The sequence below is a fragment of the Mesocricetus auratus genome, unplaced genomic scaffold (assembly GCF_017639785.1).
Source record: "Mesocricetus auratus isolate SY011 unplaced genomic scaffold, BCM_Maur_2.0 Super-Scaffold_100011, whole genome shotgun sequence".
NCBI classification, from domain to species: domain Eukaryota; kingdom Metazoa; phylum Chordata; class Mammalia; order Rodentia; family Cricetidae; genus Mesocricetus; species Mesocricetus auratus.
The window spans coordinates 60778839-60792089 of NW_024429195.1; the positions used below are offsets into that span (position 1 = coordinate 60778839).

Here is a 13251-nt window from a genome sequence, read left to right on the forward strand (position 1 = left end):
TTCACAAAAAAAAAATCAAAAGATGGAAGCAATTGGTGATATTGACAGATAGCTGGACTGAAAACATGTGAGGTAGCCATGTGGTGGAGTGAGTACATTTCAGTCTTCCAATAAACAAATTCTATAAAAACAGGTGAATATGGTGGGAAATATCATGCCAAGTGAAATATATTGATAATACAAGAACTAATGCTTTAAAACCACAGTTACATGGGGAAACTGGGTGATAAAATGCATTGAGCTAGCAGCTAGAGTGGTGTCTCCAGGCGCTGATAGGAGTGAATAAGGTGTTTAAGAGGGGAGAGGCTGGGGGAAGAAGAGGACAATATTCTGAAGGAAATGGTAATGATGTTTGCTGAATAATGTGAATTTTTTCAATTCTCCATTATTGTCCCTTTAAAGTTAGTTAAAATGGCAAAGTGTGATATACATAATTTAACACCATCAACACAAAATAGATTAAAAGTCATTAAAATACTAGTCAATTTATTCTTGCCTTCAAGGAATATTTTGAAAGGTTAGAAACTGATATATTAATAAGGTATATACTCACAAAGATTATCTAACCCACACATGCATACACACACACATACACACACACACACACACACACACACAATGAAATCAATTCTTAATAGTTATAAAATGCTGAGACCTGTTAGAGGAAAAGCGATTATAAACAACATGATTGAAGGATAATAACAAAGAGATAGAAGATGACCTTAATTTTGATCATGAGTTCTTGGTATGCTCATCATAGGAAGGGGTCTCCTTATTACACAAATAATAATCTTGCATTATTATGCATTTGACCAAGGGATAAATAGGGTTGTCTACACAAGCCCAGCTAGATCCCAACTCACATAGCTTTTAATAAGTAAGTCAGTCATTGAATAAATTCTGAAAGGAGGGAAATGCAGTAGTTGGGAAGTTAACAGGGTGTATCGAGAAGTAGTTTGGTGAAATAAGGCTTTAGAACAGGATAGCAGTAAGTAAATATTCAGTGACTAGTGTTTAGGAAAGAAGAATCCCAGACCCAAACACACCTACATTGAAACATTGTTGTTTCTGATTCTAAAAGACCACTGTGGCCATTGCAAACAGGAGTGATCTAGTTCCAGTCCAAGAAGTAGGCAAAGCAGGACTTTGGGGGTCAGTAACAAAAAGTTTCCCAGGTGAAAAACACAAGAGACATGGACAGACAGCACACATCACTGAACAATTGGATCAAAAGCTGGCCTTCAAATTCCGGATTTTCCAAGTTTTCTCTGTTGACAGTTGGTGAGTTGCCTATGTCTTCAAATCACAGGCTTCTCGTCTTTATGCCAAAATAATGGTGACTCTTAACTTGTCATTTATGATGAGAACTATTTGGGGCAATGTGTGTCCAAGGCTTATTAAAGTGTCTTTGGTAACTAATGAAAGTATCATTTTAGACTATCTGGGAAAGAGAATGTGGTCCAGTTTTGAATGCTGCATGAGAAATGGAAGGTAAATCTAAGTCTACATGCCACTGGGCAGCAAGGCTGGCAGATGATAGAGAGTTGGACCCTGAAGAGGCTTGAAAGAGTGATTACAGTTTGGAGTTCTGGGATGATGGATCAACACCGGCTCTGGAAAGTTCCACTTAGCTGTTGTTTGTAGACTTTTGAGTAGAGGAGATCATGGGATAAGTCACACAGCAATTTAATTTGCCCTAGAATAGAAGTGAACTAGAGTAAACTGATTGGAGACATTGCAGAAGGCAAGTTGGCAGGACCTTTTGACCAAATGATGAACATAGACTCAGAGTGAGCAGCCTGAAGCAATAACTGATACATATTGGAAGGAACCAGTTTGAGCCTAGAACAACTGGCTTGGCTATCTTGTTTCACAATTTAACACATGACCAGCAATCATCAGGACTTCCAAAACTTAAATAAAGGGATGGGGGGTGTTAGTTGGCGTGTCAACATTTATCATAGCACTGAAGCCTAATTGTCACTGCGATAACCAAAGAGAGTGGAGAACATACACAGTACCCAATGCAAGGGCCTAAACTTCCAAATCTATTTCCCCCTACAAGGCGAGAAGAATGAACCAATGGCATTGGAAAAGGTTGGATCCATTCATAAAGGTCTCAGGAAAGGCAGAACACGGAGCAGATTCAGCATACCACACTGGATATAAATGACACCTAAATAATGAGTTTTAAGCTCTTTAAATCATATATACTGTTTGCAAGATGCCAAATGACTTGAAATTGTTGATAATGTGTTTTGTCATAGTAAGACTACAACAAAAATTCTTGAAGAATATGTCATGTCCCTGTATATTCTAGTTCAAAAGCCTTTTTTTAAATGTTCCATTTCTTAAGCTTAGAATAACTTCCCAAGAAAGCTGTAAAATATTCAAAACCCAAAATAGCTACCCAGAAAACAGGTCCTCTTCACAATATTAAAAAAGTTTTCTTTGACATAATAGCTAAAGGTGACAAATTTTTCTTTAATTGACTCTAGTCCTGCAGTAGCATTAGGCATGCCATTAAATAAAGTGTTCAAGTGAACTTTGTCCTGCATTACTCGTAGCCAAAATTTCCAAATATTCAGAAATTAACTGAATGATAAAATTTATCAAATTCAGTTGAAGTATAAAATGTGAGTAGTATCACAAACCAAAGTGAAACTGTATTCTTTCTTAAAATTCTAGAGCCAAAGAATACACCAATTAGTAGCTGTAAAATTGAGAAATTTCTTTGTATTGTAATACAATTCAGAAGAAGAGAAATGGTTATGGATTATTGTTCCTGATAATTAAAACTACTAACAGTGTGAATAAACAAAGTATAAAATTGAAAATCTCAATTATTAATGAAGGGTAATGTGAGAATATTGACAAAATACTAGCAAATAATTCCAGTAATATATTTAGTTAAAATTAAACTTATCAATGATATCAAATATTTTTGTTCCACAAAGGAAGAAAATATTGAATCAATGACTCTGATAAAAATTAATAATCACACTGTAGTATTAGTCTCATAACAATAACATATCCTGCTTCTTTCCTCTGTTGTCTGTCAGTAAGAAAATGGTTCTTTCAGAAGCATCGTTACCTTTACAGTATAACTAAAAGAATTACCCATAAGCATAGTGGGTATTATAAAGGCTTTAACTGTAATAATTTAGATACAATGTAAAGACCTGGACTATAGCAACTTGATTTTGAGTGACTAAAGACTACTTTGCCAAATGGAAATGATCCATTACTTTAAAGAAAGCACTAAAGCACCCCCCAAAAATAATCTTAGCAAAATTTATGGGAGCCATATCTGGAAATTGGTGAAGCTTTATTTAAAAAAACAAAGCTAAGCAAAAGGATTTATATGGGCCACGGAGTCTTGTTACAAAAACACAAACTCTAAATTTACAGGTTTGACATGCTACTTGTCACTAGTCTCTGGAGGAAGCTATAAAAAAAGTTTATTAGAAAAGTGAGATTTTCGTTGTTTTCTGTACATTTTTAGTGATGACCATTTATCTTTATCCTGGCTTATTTATCAATTAAAACAGTCAAGAAAGTAAATTTAAAAACTTGGAAATACAACCAATATAGCCCATACTTGACATCAATTGCTTAAATTGTATTTTATATTAACCTGCCAATAAACTCATTCTAAAAGAAATGTTTGTGTTTTCAAACAATGTGCAGAAGAAATTAAAAAACCTAAAAGCCTATTAAGTACTGTAAAAAGTCATTTTATTTGATACAGGATCTTATATAGCTCAAGTCAGCCTTAATCTTATTTTGTACCTGAGGCTGGCTTTAAACTCATGATATTATTGCCTCTGCCTCCCAAATGTTGCCATAGTGCGTAGGATAATATTGCTAACAAAATAAAATTTTTAAAAGGAGAAACAGACATTGTCAGTATATCTTGTAAAATGTATGATTTTTTTTTATGTTTGATAAGATTAGCATGAGAAAGGTCCCTCCCTGTGTCATTTGGACAAGAAAGTCTGTGAATAAATGGAATCTTTTTAGCAGTTAGAATTTTTTAAAGGAATTTTCCTTATAAAATGTTGCTTTTCTTAATTAATATATGAATACCAAATACTATTTTGGCCCAGATTCCTCTTCCAAATAAATTATTTATAATATTCAGTATTCTACATGAATATACATCAATTCTTTTTACAGAGATGGTAACTGGGGTACAGTATCAACTATAATAATATTGGAGTAGTTTAATATTGAACCTGTCATGTGCTGGATACTTTCTTACAGTCTCTGGAGGCATAGACATCATCAAGCCCTTTCTAGTAGACATTGCTGCTTTCACAGTTTTACAAATAAAATCTGAGGTTCAAGGAACTTAAGTAAATGTTCGGACCAGCATGGGGGTTCAACCAGAAGGTCTCAGCAGTAGGGTGCAAAAACCTGTGCCTAGCTCAGTTGTTTGCTTGCCATCTGCCCTGAGAACTTACTTCAGCCAAAATGCCCTCAGCTTGGCTGTAAAATAAAAATAATCAACCTGGGTAATTCTGGAAAAAGCGTATGGTGTCATACATACACAAGTGCTCTGAATGGTGAATTCTCTGAGTACTTGAGACTGTAGAAACCTGGCTGCTTCTCTAGAAACATCTGTCTTCCTTTAACCACTTATTTGGGGACAACATTTAGAAACACTGTGATGTATAGTAAGGATGGCAGGTTCCCCACTGGGTCCAGCACTGACACTTACTCTGTCTGTTGATTCTCATCATTCTTTAATCAATGACTTACCTACCAGTGGTCACCTAGAAAACATCACATCCATAGGTATTTTCCTGTATACAATTTTACATGCAGTGAATAATAATAGCAAATTCATAAAAGGTTTAATGGTACTTATTACTATTGCAAGGGATGGCAGACGAGATAAAAGTGAACTGAAATTAGCACAAGGAAGTGAAATGTAGTGAAGACTTTTATAAACAGTGTTTTTTGACACTTTCAATAAATTCTGTTGGAATTACATTACACTGGTAACACTTCATTTCACCCTAAATTTTTGTTGGTTAAGATGTTTTCCTGTTTATTTTTACTTCATTTCACAAGAGAACTGCAGAGACATGACATTTTTTAATTCTCTCCTTTTTTTCTATTTATGAGCAGAGATTGTAGGAAGGGCCTGCCATGAATACTGAGTCTTACATAAGAAGTGACTAGAGACACTGATCGTTTCGGTTGAATAAAAAATAAATAAATAAGTGAATTTGCCTTTTAATATCTTATGCTAAATTTTTGCTTTGATAAACATAAGAAGTAATAATTTATAATACATGAAAAACATAATATTTTAAATTCTGAAATAAGTTATGAATACAGACTTTGGATATATTTTGGAGTCCCTCTTTAAAAAATTGTGTTTTCTAAAATATGATCTGTTTTCATCACATGCTAGAAATGAAGTGGACATCCTATTGCCCATTCATGAATGACATATTTACATTTTCATTTTAATGTTAGTTGTTGGTATCCCATTAATGTCTTTGCTGAATCTAATTATTTAATAAAATGGACTTTTACTTTTGTAAACTTTTATATTTCATTTAACAGTACAATGTAACCAATACATTTTAAACACTTATGGATCTATTAAGGCAGAATTTTAATTAAATGTTAACTTGCAGCTACAAAGAAAAAGATTCTTATTATTGGCTGTTAGTAAGTTAACATTTGTTGAACTCATGCTAAGTGCCCTGGATGCTCAGGTATGTGTTGCTTCTTTTAATGTTCACAGTAACTTTGTAATTGAAACACCACTGTTAATTCACAGCCACATACTTAAGAGGTCTGCCGGAGAAGAAGTAGCAAGGCAGTGATAAAGTTCCTGTTATTTTGACTCCATTGCAATGTGCTTCACCTCTAGTCCACACTGTGGATAGATTTCAACCTACTTATTCTTCAAACTATTCACTGTATAAATTGTAGCAGGGGAAACCAATGAATTTTTAAATCTAAATTATGCTCACCTAAAGCAAAAAATAAATACTAGCTTTACTTCAAAGAACACCAATATGTATCTCTATGACCTAGAGGAGTATTCCTAACAAAATGTGAAGCAAGGTCAACCAACATCATAGGATACAGTTGGTATTTTATGCCAGGTTTACTCTGCCAACAACATTTCTAAAGTTCTTTCTCATTTCTTTCAAGCTTTTTCAAACATTTTCTCCTTCAGACATCATTTTCTTCTTTTACTCCACTTACACTATAAGTTTATCCTAACCTGCATGTTTGTTCACATGTGATGCCCCTACCCTGAGAAGCCATGGTTCCCAGCCGTCCTTCTTCTTGCCCATAAGCAGCCTGCTAACCATCCTGTTGTGGCATTAATACTCACATGTATTTTCTATTCGTACGTGACTCTTTTCTAAGTTATTTGAGACTTTTAAGCAGGTATAGTTTTTCATTCATCTTTAGGTGATAATAAATTATAGCAATCATAGTAAATTATAAAGTAGCTACCCAATGACTACACCAGACTAACATGCCAAAATTTGTTCACAATATATTTCAATGTGCCTTACCATTTATAATGCATTTACTCTTACATTGTTTTATATAAATTTCATGGTAAAACCTTTTGGTTAGTGTGATACTCTGATTTTTGATAACAAGGAACCTTAAGACAAAGGAGAGTTAAGTGATACCCAAGGTCACAGATGATGCAACAGAAACAGCTGAGACTAACTCATTCTGAATGCTTGGCCCAGTGTTGTCTTCCCTCCAGCTCAGATGAGGAATTTATCCCTCCAGTGAAGAGCAAATTTAACAAATTTCATGCTCTAATAAAATTTTACTACACTGAAGTGGTTGCATTCTACAGAAATGTCTTAACCTTGCTTTGTAGCTTAACTATTTACTGCAGAGCAGAACGGTAATAAATAATAGATACAGTATTCACCTTTGAGAAAATATAAAATTTAGTAGCAAAGATCACAGAAAAACAAAAACAACTCATTGAAGGCAAGAAAGAAATGCTGCAAGAGTCAGGAGTTAGTCTAATACACATTTCTTAAATAAGTCTGTGTGGCAAGCTCAGCATACTATAGGAGGATTTAAAAAGAGTGGGTGTGGACTTGTTCCAGAATGAATGTCATCTAAAATGTGATTAGAAACACAGAAACAGCAGCTTCTTAGAGGAAATGTTAAACTTTTAAATATTTTTAGTGGGTATGTGTTGTGTGCTGGAATGTGTGCATATGTGCCAGGTGTGTGCAGAAGCCTGCGGAGGTCAGAAGAGGATATCAGATCCTCTGGTTCTGGAGTTACAGGTGGTTATGAGCTGCCATATGGGGTGGGGGGAGAGGGAAGTTGAGAATCAGACTCTCCTCTGCAAGAGCAGTAATCATTCCTAGCATTTGAGCCATCTCTCCAGTGCCAATGAGTTAACTTTTAAAAGACAAGGATTGGGATTATCACTTTGAGAAGATGGGCGTGACTGGAACCGAAAACTCCACACAGAGTATGTGGTGATATTTTAGAGAGAACAAGTTAAGTTACAGTGGTACTAAGACAGAAATATTAAAACCAAGAATTCTTGTCTGGGAGATTCATTTAACATCTGATACACAGTTGGGAAGCCACTGAGAGTTTTAAGTGTGAAAATATCATTGTTAGAGCTAAAATTTGCTCTACCAGGTAAAGGCTGGATGTATGAGAAGCTTGAAGCAAGGGATACTAGACAGAATTACTAAGATAAAGATGATAAAATGATGTCATTTAATTGTATCATTATATTGCAGAAAAAAATCTTGAAGTGCTAAAATACATTCTTTTCATTTAGTCCCAAAAGTAGATGACTCCCTTTCGATACAGCCTCCATGCATGAGTTTTCATACTAAACAAAATGCTTAATAGGGTGAGGAATTGAAGCTCAGTCCAGTTAAATTAGAGCTGTTCTTTCTTAGAACTAAAGTCCCTTTGGTGGTTATGCAGAATACCTATTGCAGGTTTAAAAACAAGAATAACATGAAGCACACAGCAATTTTTCATAGTTATTACAGGTGACATCTAAACTGGCAGACTGCAGAGCAAGGAAAGCCAAATAAATTAGATAAATGAAAGCGTTTCTTTAGTCTCATCAACAGACACCAACAAGAGCACATAAAGCGATAATGAAAATGTCCAAAGCAGTTGCTGCTAGATAAGAAAGCCCAGATATCTTTCCATTCTAAAATGTATTCCACAGAACAATTGCTTTCAATTGCTATTTTTATGTAGAGCCATTTTATAGATATTTGTGTTTCCCATATGGTAATTAAAACATTTGCACATGTGTCAATTATAATGGGGTAAATGCTAACTCTAGTATACTAATTATTATCTTTGGGATTTGTAAATACGTTAAAGGATCAACTTCAACAATTTTACCTGATGTTTGTATCAAGTAAAATACAAAGATTCTTATCTTGGTACTGACCCCTGAGGATGGCACTTAAATATGCTAAGTAAATAGTTGTTTAATGATAGTTATTCTGTACTAAATAACTGCAGATTTAAAAGTATGTGGTACCCATTGGTCAAAAGAACTGTCTTAGTTAATAAATTCTGTCAAATGATTTACAAAATGCACTTTCTTTATGAATATATTGTGGAGATTTGCATACTTTTCCTTTGAAGATATATAATACACATTACCATGTTGATGTCTACTATGTCCTGACTAGACATAAAACCAACTTTGGTATGAATGATGTGAACTCTAAATTTCTTTGGTCGCATACTCCACTTATTTTCCTTGGATACCTATTCATTTTCCACGTAGATAATGCAGAATATTGCTAGAGAACAAGGAAAGCAGTCATAAAAGAAAATGTGAATTCCTAATAAAAAGTTCAATCATCTCTTACTATACATCTTACGAATTCTGTTTTGAGTTTACACAATGGCAACTCAATGCAAGTGGTTGTAAAATTCCATATTCATATCCAGTTCTGCCTCACAAGTAGCATTAGATCTTTTTTGTCTACCCATCTCTGCTGCCTCCATTTGATCATGTTCTCTATCCTCTGACTCCATGACAGAAACAAATGGTGAATGCAGGAGACAAATGACAAACAGACCCTAGGAGTCCCCAAACATGCAGTGCCACAGGGGGGAAAAAGGACAAGGAACAAGACTGACAGATTTTTGATGGGGAAAATAAATTGCATTGCCTTAGTGGATTAGCCAAATCCATGAGCACACTCTGATCTGCACTATGAAAATGTAGGAGTTAATGAGCTTTCAACAAGGTCCTGGTGAAGAGGAATATGACTTGTAGAAAGAGAAACAGCGATAATTGCCTCCAAACATGCAGCATGGAGACCCAGAAGTACCATTCTCAGTAGACCTTAGAAGCAGTATCCAAGCCGTGGTTCCACTAGAATGAAATAAAGGTAAGAGGAAGTGGCCTGCTCCCTCCTAGAAAGTTGGTCTTCTGCTTCTGATTGGGTAGCTGAAAGCACTGGAAGATGGAGATTTATCCTCAACTCCCTTCCAACCACTAAACTTTAGCTTGAATCTAAAGTTGTAAAGGACAACATATTAAATCACAGTTCCTCTGGATTTCCTTCCAGCCCTGAAGGAAATCCTTCACACAACACTTGACTCTGGGGCATGACTGCAATCACACCATATGGCCAGAAAAGACTGTATCTCTTTGAAATATGTTCACAGAGCTATGTTGAGTTAGAAAACTGGCCCCAGCCTATAGAAATCTGTTTACCTTAATTCAAAACATTAATTTGAGGGGGGAAATCTAGTATGTAATTATTTAAATATATACCATAGGTATGAAAATTTAAGAATTTGAAAATGGCAGCACTTTCTCGTGTGAAGCTGGCAGCATTGTGTGCAAATGAAGAAGAAAGCATTAATAACTGGATGCCTGGAAAATATTGCTGTGTCAGTTGTACATTTTTTAAGGAAACAGTTACCAGATGCTGTAGATCATTTATCATCCTGACCAGTCCTCTCTCACTCCTTTCTCTTTAGAGCTGAAAATGGTGCAATTATTCTGTTATGCCTCACAAAACAGTAAATTATCTCCAATTACTGTAAATTCGTAGTAGCAGTAAAATGCTTGCATAGAAGAACATACTCCCCATGGCCATCTTGAAATTTATTATAATATCATAAAATTGTAAATCTGAAAGGAGTTTCAGAAACATGTTTAGCCCATTTGTCTTGCCTCTGGGCAGGACTATGCTATAAACGATTCCAGGGAAACAGCTAAAGAAAGAATCCAGCAATTACTTCTGTTTGCTATGGGGCTCAATTCCATTTATATAGTGACAAGTATTTCATCCCATATGGTACATTTCTTACATGTTTTCTTGTGTTGATGTTCAGCTAAATTCATAAAAAAGCACATATTCTAGCATTTCAACACGAAACAAATGATCTCTCAGCAGCAAATGAATAAATAAATAAATCTGTGATCAACTTTACCCACTTGGGTTTTTACCCCTTCATTGCTTTGCCCTGATATTTCTCTGTTCATCAGGACAGACAGCTGTGTCTACATAGACTTTTAACTACCTTAGAGAGAATATCAAAGTAGTATTTGAAGATCAGTAGGGCAACCTAACCTTTGTGTAAAACAGTTTATTCCCCCACTAGAGCCCATAAAGCAAGAGAGCTGCATTCAGGGAGGTTGTTAAATAGTAAGAAACTTAAAAATTGTAATCAGAAATTTTGCTGGGAGTCAGGAGATATAGGATATCTCATATGACCTATTAGCACGATTTGCTTTTATTTTATTGTGAGATTTACCAGGTAAACAGCTATCCAGGTTGCCGTTAGTGTTTCTGAGATGCTCAGAAACTTTACTCCATCAAACAAGATATATTAATTCCCTATACTGTTTATCTCAAGGCTTTAGAACAAGAAGAACTTGCAATTAAAAAAATGTCACAAGTAGCTGGGCATTGGTGGTACATGCCTATAATCCCAGCACTCAGGAGGCAGAGACAAATCTCTGTCTACAGTCAGCCTGGTCTACAAAGTGAGTTTCAGGACAGGCTCCAAAGCTACCCATAGAGACCCTGTCTCAAAAAAAATTATTAGAAGGAAAGAAATAGTAAAGATCAGAGTTTAAATAACTGAATCTGAAACCAAAAGAATACCATGGGTTAATGAAAGCTTAAGCAGGGTTGGCAAACATGTCCCTGTAATCTGAAAGTTATGAGGGAAAGCGTCCATTGAAGTGAGAAGTACAGTATCCAGACTTAGAAATTACATCTCTGTTTGATACTTACATCTGGAAAGAATCAGTAGTCATCTAGATTTGGGCTCTTGTCATTGAAACGGAACTACTCATAGGTTAGAATAGGTAAGGCTAAGACAAATTATGGAAATTAACATGGTCGGTTCACATTTACAGTTGTCATTGCTAATGCTTTTATTGTTTGTAGTATTAGTGTGTGTCTCTCTCTTTTGTAACTTTCTTCTCATTTAGTCTTTGTCTCTTTCCCACCATGCATCTTGAGCCCATTCATCTCCCTGTCCCTTAGTATCTACCCTCTGCCCTTGCAACCTTCCCCAAAAATAAAGTAAAATTTAAGAGAAAATAAAGAAAAGAGGGGGGAAATCTTGTCAGGGAAGCTGTAGTGTGACACAGTGAGTCACACAGTTTACCCTTTAGTCCATACATCTTTGCTTGCAAGTGTTCATCACAAGGAGTCATTCTTTTGGTTTGAGGCCTCTGGTTTCTGCTACACTATCAATGCTGCATAGTCCTCACTGGGTCTCCTCTCGGATATCCTGTTGCTGCCCAGTGTTATGGAGATCCTGCAGCTTTGGATCTTATCAGGACTTGAGAAAGTCTCCAAATATGACAGAGAAGTATCTGATTAATATCAAAATTCACAAGTAGTGATAGGGGTTTCACATCATCAGGGATACACAAGATTTAAAAAGGCTCACACAAAATCTAAAAAAGAACAAGAGAGCTGGAGAGACGGCTCAGCCATTAAAGGCTGGACTCGTACCCAAAATTATAAGAAAAAGACAAATACTCTTGCTTGGATCCCACTTAATAAATGAGAGGTGCTTAGCTTACAATATTGATAGAGCATGGCCAACTTGACTAATCTAGGGTCTGAACCCAGGACTTCTTATCCACTTACAGTCTTTGACCTCTGCTATTGGAGCAGCAGTCCCTTCCAAAGTCTCCCACAACTCCAATCACTTACATCGTGGCATGTTTTGAATTCCCATAGGGAGTTATTGCCACACAGTTATGACAATTATCTGTTATGTTGTCTTGTGCAGTCAAAGATAATGTCTTCTTTGTAACAGTAAACCTGAGTTCCACCTCCAAAGGGCTCGCTGAAAAAGTTGTTCCTCTAAGCAAGACAGCCAGGCTTTTGCAGTTTCCTATGAAATCTACCTATTCATGCCAATACAAAAGTGTCCACGTAGGCATCGATGGATCAATGATAAATGGTTTTGCAACTGTTCTGATTGAAACTAAGGATAAACTCTTAAGCTTCTCCGTAACTCCTTTAAAAAAATGCTGTTATTGAAGAGCATCCTCTACCAGCAATATAAAAGAAAACTACAGAGAGGTTGAGGTCCCAGTAAAATCATTCATATCCTAATTAAATTCCCTCTCCACTCTGTTTTACTGTAATTATAATGTAAAAGGCATGCGTATGTGTTGATGCCTTGATACATATTGAGAAATACAATATTCTTAAGTGGGTTTTCCCTCTGCATTTCCCTGTCTTAATATAATGCAGCCATTATCCATGTGGGCCCACCGTGCACTGTGTTAAATTCACCCACTGCTGTTCTGCACGTTCCCTGGGCCAATTTATTTCAATTTCAGAAGGAGCAACCAACTCCACAGTAGGCAACTGCTGACTGCAGCTCCACACCATCACTCTTGGAGGGTAAACTTGTATCAAGCAAAAAGCCACCTTGTGTGAGTGAGGATGAAATCAATCCTCAATCAGTAGTGGCCCCGGGGGTGGATAGACCCTGGCTCCTGTACAATGTCTACATTGGGGCAGACAGTGTACCTGCCTCCAGCACAGAACTGGCTTCAAGTACATATGCTACAAAGTGTTAGGAAAAAGAAATAGGCCCACAGAGTCAAGCCAGTCATTGTACAGGTATGATGAGCCAGACCATATCTATGGCATTAGCAATGGAAGCCAGATGTCATAAATGGTGCTGTGTAATTTAAACTCTACAAGTCTTAGGGATACAACCTACAGCTCACAATTTTCAGAG

General features: G+C 36.1%; 1 protein-coding gene across 2 annotated transcripts in view; it reads left to right on the top strand.

Annotated features, from left to right (window-relative positions):
• Syt1 (synaptotagmin 1) overlaps nt 1–13251 on the top strand; it is a 381145-nt gene that overhangs the window by 90270 nt on the left and 277624 nt on the right. The gene's annotated exons all lie outside the window — the stretch shown is intronic.